Genomic DNA, 12,258 nt, shown 5'->3' with positions numbered 1-12,258 from the left:
TTGTTGCAAATGGTAAGAACTCCTTCTTTTTTACCACAGTGTAGTATTCCATTGTGTAGATGTACCACAGTTTTTTAATCCATTCATCTGCTGATGGGCACTTAGGCTGTTTCCAAATCTTAGCTATGGTAAATTGTGCTGCTATGAACATAGGGGTGCATATATCCTTTCTGATTTGTGTTTCTAGTTTTTTGGGATATATTCCTAAAAGTGGGCTCACTGGATCAAATGGGAGTTCCATTTTTAGTTTTTTGAGGAAACTCCATACTGTTCTCCATAGTGGCTGCACCAGTCTGCATTCCCACCAGCAGTGCACGAGGGTTCCCTTTTCTCCGCATCCTCACCAGCACTTGTCATTTGTTGATTTGTTGATAATAGCCATTCTGACAGGTGTGAGATGGTACCACATTGTTGTTTTGATTTGCATTTCTCTGATGATTAGTGACTTTGAGCATGTTTTCATATGTCTCTTGGCCTTCCTTCCGTCTTCTTTTGAAAAGTGTCTATTTAGATCAGTTGCCCATTTTTTGATTGGGTTGTTTATCTTCTTTTTAAGCTGCATGAATTCCCTGTAAATGTTGGAGATTAAACCCTTATTGTTGATATCATTGGCAAATATGTTCTCCCATGCAGTGGGCTTTCTTGTTATTTTATTGATGGTCTCCTTTGCTGAGCAAAAGCTTTTTATTTTGATGTAGTCCCATTTGTTTATTTTCTCTTTAGTTTCCATTGCCCTAGGAGCAGTATCAGTGAAGAAATTGCTTCGGCATATGTCAGAGATTTTTCTGCCTATGGCAGGGGTCCTCACACTTTTTAAACAGGGGGCCAGTTCGCTGTCCCTCAGACCGTTGGAGGGCCGGTCTATAGTTAAAAAAAAAACAAAAAAAAAACTATGAACAAATTCCTATGTGCACTGTGGGACCGGGACGAGTCGGCTGCTAAGCAGGACAGGCGGGCTAGATAAATGTCCTTGGCGGGCCGAATGTGGCCCGCGGGCCATAGTTTGAGGACCCCTGGCCTATTGATTTCTCTAGTATTTTTATGGTTTCTCGTCCTATGTTTAAGTCCTTTATCCATTTTGAGTTTATTTTTGTGTATGGTGTAAGTTGGTGGTCTAGTTCATTTTTTTGCATGTATCTGTCCAATTTTCCCAGCACCATTTATTGAAGGAACTGTCTTGACTCCATTGTATGTTCATGCCTCCTTTGTCAAATATTAATTGAGCATAGTGATTTGGGTCGATTTCTGGGTTCTCTATTCTATTCTATTGATCTATATTTCTGTTCTTGTGCCAGTACCAGGCAATTTTGAGAACAGTGGCTTTGTAATAAAGCTTGAAATCTGGTATTGAGATCCCACCTACTTTGTTCTTCTTTCTCAGGATTGCTGTGTCTTTTCGGGGTCTTTTTTTATTCCAGATGAATTTTTGGAGAGTTCTTTCTAGGTCTGTGAAATATGCCGTTGGTATTTTAATGGGGAGTGCATTGAATCTACAGATTGCTTTGGGTAGTATTTTAATGATGTTGATTCTCCCAATCCATGAACATGGTATGTTCTTCCATCTGTTTATGTCTTCCTCTATCTCTTTTTTCAGTGTCCTGTAGTTTTCCACGTATAGGTCTTTTACCTCCTTAGTTAAATTTATTCCTAGGTATCTTACTTTTTTTTGGTGTGATGGTAAATGGGATTGCTTTTTTAGTCTCTCTTTCTGTAAGTTCACTATTGGTGTATAGAAATGCCATAGATTTCTTGGCATTAATTTTGTATCCTGCTACATTGCCGAATTCATTTATTAAGTCTATTAGTTTTTTCATGGAATCTTTCGGGTTTTTTTATGTACAATATCATGTCATCTGCAAATAGGACAGGTTTACTTCTTCTTTTCCAATTTGGATGCCTTTTATTTCTTCTTCTTGTCTAATTGCAATGGCTAATACTTCTAGTAGTATGTCGAACAAGAGTGGTGAGAGTGGGCATCCCTGTCTTGTTCCTGTTCTTAGGGGAAATGGTTTTAGTTTTTGCCCATTGAGTATGATGTTAGCTGTGGGTTTATCATATATAGCTTTTATTATGTTGAGGTATGATCCTTCTATTCCCACCTTGTTAAGAGTTTTTATCAAGAAAGGGTGTTGGATTTTGTCAAATGCTTTTTCTGCATCAATTGATATGACTATGTGATTTTTATCTCTCAATTTGTTTATGTGATGTATCACGTTATTGATTTGCAGATATTGTACCATCCTTGCATTCCTGGGATAAATCCTACTTGGTCATGGTGTATGATCTTTCTGATGTACTGCTGGATCTGATTTGCTAGAATTTTGTTGAGGATTTTTGCATCTATGTTCATTAGGGATATTGGCCTGTAATTCTCTTTCATTGTGTTGTCTTTATCTGGTTTTGGTATTAGGGTGATGCTGTATTCATAGAAGGAGCTTGGAAGTGTTCCTTCCTCTTGAATTTTTTGGAATAGTCTGAGGAGGATAGGTTTTAGTTCTTCCTTGAATGTTTGGTAAAACTCCCCTGTGAAGCGGTCTGGCCCTGGGCTTTTGTTTGCTGGAAGCTTTTTGATGACTGCTTCAGTTTCCTCCATAGTTATTGGCCTATTGAGCTGTTTAGATTCTTTCTGATTGAGTTTTGGAAGGTTATATTTTTCTAGGAATATGTCCATTTCCTCCAGGTTGTCCAGTTTGTTGGAATAGAGTTTTTCATAGCATTTTTTAAACAATCCTTTGTATCTCAGTGGGGTCTGTTGTTATTTCACCTCTTTCATTTCTGATTTTGTTTATTTGGGTCCTCTCTCTTTGCTTCTTGGTGAGCCTGGCTAGGGGTTCATCAATCTTGTTTATCCTTTCAAAGAACCAGCTCTTGGTTTTGTTGATCTTTTGTATTGTTTTTTTCTTTGGTCTCAATGTCGTTTAACTCTGCTCTGATCTTTATTATTTCCTTCCTTCTGCTTACACTGGGCTTTTCTTGTTGCTCTCTTTCTAACTCTTTGAGTTGTAGGGTTAGGTAATTTATTACCATTGTTTCTTGTTTTTTGCAGTAGGCTTGTAGAGCTATGAACTTCCCTCTCAAGACTGCTTTCACTGTGTCCCATAGATTTTGGATTGTTGTGTTTTCATTGTCATTTGTTGCCATGATGTTTTTTATTTCTTCTTTGAGCTCTCTGGTAACCCAGTCATTGTTTAATAGCATGCTGTTTAGTCTCCATGTGTTTGATTTCTTTGGGTTGTTTTTATTGTAGTTGATTTCCAGTTTTATGCCACTGTGGTCTGAGAAGATGCTTGATATGATTTCTATCTTCTTGAATTTGAAGAGACTTTGCCTATGACCCAACATATGGTCTATCTTTGAAAATGACCCATGTGCACTTGAGAAGAATGTATATTCTGTGGCTTTGGGGTGAAATGTTCTGAAGATGTCAATTAATTCCATCTGGTCTAGTGAGTCATTTAGGACTGATGTTTCTTTGCTGATTTTTTGTTTAGAGGATTTGTCCAATGGTGATAGTGGGGTATTAAAGTCCCTTACTATGATTGTATTGCTGTCAATCTCTCCTTTGATATCCTCCAGGTGTTTTTTTTTATGTATTTGGGTGCTCCTGTATTGGGTGCGTATATATTTACCAGAGTTATTTCTTCTTGTTGGATTGCTCCCTTTAGTATTATGAAGTGGCCTTCCTTATCTCTTGTCCTTCACTTTGAGATCTAATTTGTCAGTTATAAGTATTGCTACCCCAGCTTTTTTTCATTTCCATTCGCCTGAAAAAACTTTTTCCATCCCTTCACCCTCAGTCTGTGTGCGTCTTTTTTTCTGAGGTGGGTTTCTTGTAGACAGCAGATATATGGGTCGTGTTTTCTTATCCAATCCATTACCCTATGTCTTTTGATTGCGGCATTTAATCCATTTACATTTAAACTTATTATTGATAGGTACTTATTTGTGGCCATTTTTATTCTTTACCCCTGTGTTCCTTCTTCGCTTCCTATTTCTTTCTTTCTTTCTTTCTTTTTTTTTTTTTTTTTTACAGCAGACCCTTTAGCATTTCTTGCATTGCTGGTTTGGTGGTAATAAATTCCCTTAGCCCTTTTTTGTCTGTTAAGCTCCTAATTTCACCTTCAATTTTGATTGATAGCCTTGCTGGGTACAGTATTCTTGAATTCAGACCCTTCCTTTGCATGACTTTGTATATTTCATTCAATTCCCTTCTGGCCTGATGAGTTTTTGTTGAGAAGTCAGTTACTAGTGTGATGGGGTTCCTTTGTAGGTAACTTTCTGTCTCTCTCTGGCCGCTTTTAAGGTTCTTACTTTGTCGTTGGTATTTGCCAATTTAATTATAATGTGTCTTGGCGTCGGTCTTTTGGAGTTCATTTTGCTTGGGACTCTGTGAGCTTCTTGGATTTGTGTGCGTTTTTTCTTCCCTATATTAGGGACGTTTTCTATCATTATTTCTTCAAACAGGTTTTCTATTCCTTGCTCAGTTTCCTCTCCTTCTGGATCTCCTATTATGCGGATATTGTTTTGTTTCGTGTTGTCCCAAAGTTCCCTTAGGCCAGGGGTGGGCAAACTTTTTGACTCGAGGGCCACAATGGGTTCTTAAACTGGACTGGAGGGCCGGAACAAAAGCATGGATGGAGTCTTTGTGTGAACTAATATAAATTCAAAGTAAAGGAGCTGAGGGGAGAGCAAGAGAACCCTCCGCTCTTTCGGCTCCACGGGCCGGATAGAACAGCCGAATGGGCCGGATCTGGCCCACGGGCCGTAGTTTGCCCACGGCTGCCTTAGGCTCTCCTCCTGCTTTTTAACTTTTTTTTTCTAGAAGCTGCTCTACTTGGGTATTTTTTCCTACCTTGTCTTCTAGGTCACTGATGTGGTCCTCTGCTTCTTCTAGTCTCCTCTTGATGCTTTCTATTGAATTCTTTACAGCAGCAAAGTCATTTTTCATTTCTTCTTGGTTCTTCTTCATTTCCTCTTGGCTCTTACTCATATTGTCGAATTTGTCTTCCATTCTTTTCAGCCACCTTATAACCATTTCTCTGAATTCTTTCTCTGGCAGGTTGCTTGCCTCCATTTCGTTTACTTCCTTTTCTGGTGATGCCTGCTTTTCTTTCATATGCGGGCTGTTTCTTTGTCTCCCCATGGTCTCTCTTCTCTGGGTGTCTGGTTATGCAGTTCTCTCTCTCCTGCGTTGATTTAAAGGCACAAAATACAACACAACCAGGTACAACACACAAGGCACTGAACAGAAATGTATTCACAATATTAATAACCCAAAATATAGGTGACCACCAGAGAAAGGCAAATTAAGGGATAGGAGAGAATGAAGAAGAGAAAAAAAAGAAAAATAAAGGAGTGCCAAAATGAAATTGGGAAAAGGAAAAAAAAAGTAAGAGAGAAAAGAAAGAGAATAAGAAAGAAAAGGGGAACAAACTATATATATGGGGAGAAAACTCCAATACAACAGCCACTAATCGCAACAAATGCCAGCAACAAGTACCTGGAGATGAATACAAACTACAAACAACAACTAATATCAAGCGAGGCAAGGGAAAACAGAATAAAAAAAAAACAACAACAAACAAAAACAAAGCAAACAAATAAAACAAAAAAAGAATAAGCAAAACAATCTCACAAACAATCATAAAAAATCGATATAATCAACATTCAAGCAAACAACAACAAAAGGACAGAGAGAAAAACAATTTTTTGGATAGTGAAGACAGAGAGGAGAGAGGTGTGTATGAACTTGGAGCAGGGGATTGGATATTAGATATATAAGTAGGGGTAAAAAGAAAGAATAGAGAGAATCTAAAGCAGGAAAAGGGTAGGAGAAACAGGACAACAAAAGGGGAAAAGTTAGGAAGAGAGTGATGGCATAAAGGTAGAGTTGAGATAGAGTAGAATGATGCTAAAGGAAAGATGAAAATAGAATGTAGAACACTAATCTCAAAGTCAAATAAAGAGAAAATAAAATGACACTTTTTAAAAAAAAAAAAGGTAAAATAGTAGTAGTAATAATACTGATTGAAAATAAAAATGTAGTAATTAAAAAGGTAAAATCAAGTGAGGAAAAAAGAAAAAAAATAGTTTCTTAAGTAAAAGATGAAAAAATAAAAAAAAAAAATAAAAAAAATGTGTAGTAGTGAAGGTCATTCACTTCCTTTATTGTTCTGTTTGGCATGCCTCTTTCCCAGTCAGGACAGTATTGCAGTTCTCTGCGTTCCACTGCTCCTCAGTGTTGTAAGCCAGTCCTGATTTTTAAGCAGGCAGTGTGTCTTACTCTTTTGTATTCTTTTATTTGTGATTACACAAGAGTCAATTTATGACTCAACCCCTGGGTGGCAGTGTTTCTGGATTGACCTCTGGGTCTGTAGGTCCTCTCTAGCCTGTGCTTAGATCCTGCTTTCCCTGTGGCAGTTAATACTGGTTTGTGGGAGTGCACTGCCCCAGAGCTGGTTCTCCGACGGTCACTCCCCGCTCCGATCCCCAGGTTCCAGAAAAACAACTTTCCCCTGCAGTCTCCTAGGGTGTCCCCAACTGGGTGATCCCATGCACTGGGCTCAGCAATCAGAAGCAAGGATTTAAAGAGGAGAAAGCACAAGTGTGCGAACTCTGGGGCTGCGCGCAAGTCTGCGCATTCCTTCCTTCCCCCCATGTCCAAGCAGCCGGCACACTTCTAAAATTTTTAGGCTGTCCTTCTGCGTCAGATCAAAATGGGTTGGTTTTTAGAGATCCCCTCTGTTAGCAGCTCTGAGGACCCCCTTCCACATTCATGCATCACGCCAGCCCCAACAGCCACGGATTTTTCTAGGCACAGACTTTCCCTGGTTCTCCAGCGTCTGTAGTGTGTGCATTTCTCTGTCCTGCTGGGACCAGAGACCTCACCTTATCACAGGCGAAAACTGACCTTTCCGTGGTGGAGTGTAGAGCTCCTCTGAACCCGCGTGTTTGCGCCAATTGGGGACTGGTGCTCTGGGGTTTGCAGCTGTTCAGTGGGTGCCACAGTTGTAGATTTTCAGGCTTCCAATAACATCCACTTTCCCCTTTAAGATGGCGCGGTCTCTGATTCCGAGCTGGTGGCTCCAGGAGGGAACCCAGCAGCAGTGGGGACTGCCTGGTCAGGGGAGCCGTGTCCAGCAGTCCCCCACCTTCTCCTGGAGTATAGCTGTCCCTTAACTCACCAACAGACACTCCCCTTGTGACCCACAGCTGTTCTTTCTATCTGCTCCGGGACAAGGCTGGGACACGTCTGTCTATTCGGCCGCCATTTTTTTTCTCTCTTTAATTTTATTTTATAATACAACATTACAGAAGGTTGTGAGGTAATCTGAAGGATCGAACCAGATGATCTCAAACGTCTACCTCTTCTCTGCCCCTGTCTCTTTAGTCTCTGTGTTTCCACAGAAAGTGTTTGGCTGTTTGAGTGAAAATGAACACAAACTGGAATGGTGTGTCCTTGAAGGAAGGGGCTCCAAGAAAGCTTGAAAACTTCTTCTCTTGGACTTTATTTATTTATTTATTTTAAAATATATTTTAATTGATTTCAAAGAGAAAGGGAGAGGAGAGAATGATGGAAACATCAATGATGAGAGAGAATCATTGATTGGCTGCCTCCTGCACTCCCCACACTGGGGATCGAGCCTGCAACCCAGGCATGTGCCCTGACTGGGAATCGAACTGTGACCTCCTGGTTCCCAGGTTGACCCTCAACCCCTGAGCCAGACATCTCTTGGACATTTTTAAAGTCTCCAGTAGACTATGACAAACAATTAGAATTAGGGAGACCAAGCTAGGATAAATTAGATTGGAATAGTTAATCAACTTAGCAGCTATAAAACCTCCAAATTAAGATCACTGCATTGTCCTGTCTTGTTGAGGCAAAAAACTTGTCTAGAGGAAGTCTCAATTCTGAGACATATCTGAGAACCAGAATACTGAGAGAAAACTTCCTTTACATTTATTTGTTTTATTTAATTTTAGGTATGCACAGCGATCTTTAAAAATATCCTAAATATCCTTTTTTATACAAATGCTGTGTAAGATTGAGGGTCTAATCACAGAGGGTCTCTCTGACACCCTCCCAATCTTCCAAAGATGGTCCTGGAGTATCGTATTTGCAGACACAGTTGTAATATCAATATGCCATTTCTCCACAGAGGAAGGAAAATGCTTTCTAAATGGGTATTTTTGACCATCAGAAAAACTTCAGGGTTTTTGACAGTTTTGAGAGACAAGCTGAATATAAAGGAGGTAATAATGAAATCCAGAGATATAGGATTAAATCCTGGAATGTTTCTCTTTTCTTAGTGAAAGATCTGCTGGCCTCAAGTAAACTGTTTTTGACGATGTGAATTCTTTAATCTTTTGAGAATTTAGTTTTTGTTTTGTTTCATTTTGTTTGTTTTTTTTACTAGAAGGAAAAACCAGAGGAAGACATTAACAGATTTGGGAGATCGAAAATACTGATTTGTGTTTCCTTCTGTTTCTAAAATGTACATTTTTGGGGAAAAAGAAAATATTAGAATACATAAGTGAAATAAAAACAGACAGATTTATAGGGGCCTTCAGCCTTCAGTTCCAGTCTTTTTAGCAGCATGTTTCTCACACGGAGACACGCATACGGCCATGGTAATGTCTGTGGCACAAGGCAAAATAAGATTTGTGAGGTTGTCAGGGAAGATAAAATTTTCTAGGTTGTTTCCATGTGACTCTGGGACTCTTTTGTGTATTGCTTAAAAAAAAAAAAAGACAAATATCACTGTTCAAAGTCCTCAGGCCATTTCAGAATTTGAAGTTATTGATTCTCAATTTATTTTCTCCTTGGCTATTGTGCTTTGTGCTGAATAGACTAGACTCTTAACAGTATTGTTCCATTGTGGTTTCTGAAGCTCGGAATCGCTGCCTCACCGAGTTTCTTCTACAGCTCAGGCCTCCTCCACTCTCCTTTCTTTTATTGCTTCTTGCCAAGCTTTGGGCATGAGATAAATTGTGATATGTAAAAGGTTTGTCACTTTGGATCTCTTTTTGGATTTAGCTTAGCAGGCTGTAATGAACACTTACAATGAAAGTTTCCTTTGCAGACCTGAGTCACCACCTGCATTCCTGAGTCCCCTGGAACCTAAAGGGTCCATCTTCAAGCTTCCCTCTTTGGAGCTAGGCTCCTGCTATGCTGCCTTCTCGCAGGACCATTAAGACATGAAGAGAAGTTTCTATCTGGGGGTGACATTTCCTGAGCTGTAACTCACATAGCAATGTTCTCTCTGTGTCAGTTTACAATGTAGCATCTAATAGTGCTTTTTCACTGGCAGAGAATGCATATATAAAATTGAAAGGACTTAAAAATATTAAAATTCAAGGTTAAATGACTTATTTCTGGCCCACCTGTCTGCCTTCCTTCTTCTACCACCTGTCTCTCCCTCTCCCCCCTCCTACCCTCCCTCCTACCCTCCTTCTTTCCCTCCCTCTCCTTCCTTCCTTCCTTCCTTCCGAGCAAATTTATTTGTAAAAAATTAGCATTATCTTACTTTCATTTCATCTTTTCTCTACTTAAAAGTGACTACACCACTGTTCAAATATAAAAAAAGGGACATAAAGCACACTTTAGGTGTTTTTAGGTTTTATTAAATGGTACATTAAATGCTTGGGTGAATCAGGTGGGGGCAGGCAGAAAGCCCTAGAGTTCAGATCTGCCAGTTTAGAAGAGAGATTTGTGAGATGCCTTAGCAATGAGATGCAAAAGAGGAAATTAAATTGATCTGAAGTTTATAAGAAAAAGGGATTTATCCATACACCTTCATTTCTCCTCACTTATATTTTTCTAATTTCCAGGGTGATAATATAACATTTGGGTGTCACTTGTGTTCATGGTTTATGACAGTCTTGGGAAGAACCATTCCTTCGGTTTTCTATGCCAGTAAGAAAACAGACTCAGTTTGCTTAAGTAACTTGTCCAATATCACTCATTTAATAAGTGAAAGAACTAGGATTCTAATTCAGATACCATGGACGTGGATCCTTATATTACCCTTATGTATTTTCCCCCACTTTTGTTCTTGAGCCACAAATAACTAAAAATTTACATTAAAGCTGGATTAGAAATGAAGGGAAACAAATGTTGGTGAGAATGTAAAGGAACACACGCTCTCTGATTGCTAGGGAAGCAAAATGGTACAGCCACTTTGGAAGACACTCTTGGCAGTTTCTACAAAGCTAAACATAGGCTTATTATACAATGTAGCAGTTGCACTCTTAGCTATTTACCCAACTTGAGTTGAAAATTATTCCACTCAAAAACCTGTACATGAATGTTTAAGGTGGCTTTATTTAAAACTGCCCAGATTGGAAGCAACCAAGATGTTCATCACTTAGGTGAATGGGTAAACAAACTGCAGGAAGTCCAAACAATGGAATATTGTTTTCAGTAATATAAAGAAATGAGCTGCTAGGTCATGAAAAGACATGGCAAATCTTGAATGCATGTTGCTAAGTGAAAGAATCCAGTCTGAAAAGACTAAATTTTGTATGACTTAACTGACACTCTGGAAAAGACAAAACTATGGAGACAATAAAATTGTCAATGGTTGCCAAGAGTTTACGTGGGAAGATGGGATGGATGAATAATAAAAGGCACAGAGGATTTTTAGGCCATTGAACTCTTCTGTGTAATACTGTTATGGTGGGTACATGACATTATGCATTTCTAATAATCAATACAACTACACAGCATAAAGAATGAACTCTAATGTAACCTATGGACTTTGTTAGTTAATAACAATGTATCAATAATAGTTCATCAATTGCAATTAATGTACCACACTAATGAATGATGTTCATAATAGGATAAACTGTATATGGGAAGATAGGGTGTATATGGGGACTCTGTACTTTCAGTGTAATCTATACTAATAAAAGGGTAATATGCTAATTAGACTGGATGTCTTCCAGATGTCCTTCCTGTCAAAGCCACAGGCACCTGGGACCTGGGCTGGCTTCACTCGGGCTGCCCGCAGTCCTGGGCGCCTGCGGCTGCAGCCGGCCCAGGCACCTGCGGCCGGCCCCGGCAAAGCCGGCCCGGGTCCCAGGTGCCTGCAGCCAGCCGGAAGAGGGAAGCCTGGGTCCCGGGTATAGGGGCTGAGGCAAAGGAGGTTAGGGGCAATCACACAGGCAGGGGAGCAGTTAAGGGCAATCAGGCAGGCAGGCAGGCAGAGGTGGTTAGGGGTGATCAGGAAAACAGGCGAGCAGTTAGGAGCCAGCAGTACCAGATTGCGAGAGGGATATCCAACTGCTGGTTTAGGCCCGATCCCGCAGAGATCCCTGTGGGATCGGGCCTAAACCAGCAGTTGGACAGTAATAATGGTATATGAAGAGATAAGGTCTGAAAATTTGATAAAAGTGCTCAGTGGGGAACCTTTTGAGGCAGAGGGAGTAAGAAGATTATAATTTTTTAAAGAAGGGCACATGCCCTTGAATCCAACTCAGATGACCAGCGACATCTTCTTGAAAAAAATTATAATCTTTTTACTCCCTCTGCCTCCAAAGGCTCCCCACTGAGTAGGACTCAAGGGGCACCAGGCTATGGAGAAAGCAAGATTGTTTCAGAAGCTGCTGTAGGACTCCTGATGAGAACCTGTCTGTCAGAGTGTGAGCTGAGGCAGCAGCAGTGGTCATGGAAGAAGGGACTGACTGAAGATTTTTTGTTCGGTTAAGTACACATTGCCCCGCAGCTATAATGCATGGAAGTCTATTACAGTTCATTGTGAATTTATATTCAGACTCTATGCAGACTGTAAGTTTCTTTGGAGAAAATAAAGGGGATCATGAGGACTTCAGGAGACTATTGATGACAAAGAGTGATACATACATTTTAGGAAAATTTTCATAAATAATAATCTAGGCATAGAAAAGGTCAACTTCTTCCACACCACCATTTTTCTTTAAAAAAATGTTTTTATTGATTTTTAGAGAGAGAGCTCACAACCTGGGCATGTGCCCTGACCGGGAATCAAACTGATGACCTCTTGGTGCATGGGACAATGCTCAACCAACTGAGCCACACCGGCTGGTGCCACAGTTTTTCTTGCAATGACCCAACATGATGGGATGTCAAGAATGTAATAAGTCTAGGTGTTGTGAAGATAATTAGAGCAAATACTAATTTGAGTGACATAAAACCAACTGTCAAGCACAGATCACGAAGCCACTATGATTGGGTGAATCTATTTGAAGTATAGTGTATGTTTCTCTAAGTATGTCCCT

This window comes from Plecotus auritus (genome assembly GCF_963455305.1).
Source record: "Plecotus auritus genome assembly, chromosome: 11".
In the NCBI taxonomy this organism is placed as follows: Eukaryota; Metazoa; Chordata; class Mammalia; order Chiroptera; family Vespertilionidae; genus Plecotus; species Plecotus auritus.
Note: the sequence above shows the minus strand (reverse complement) of the source record.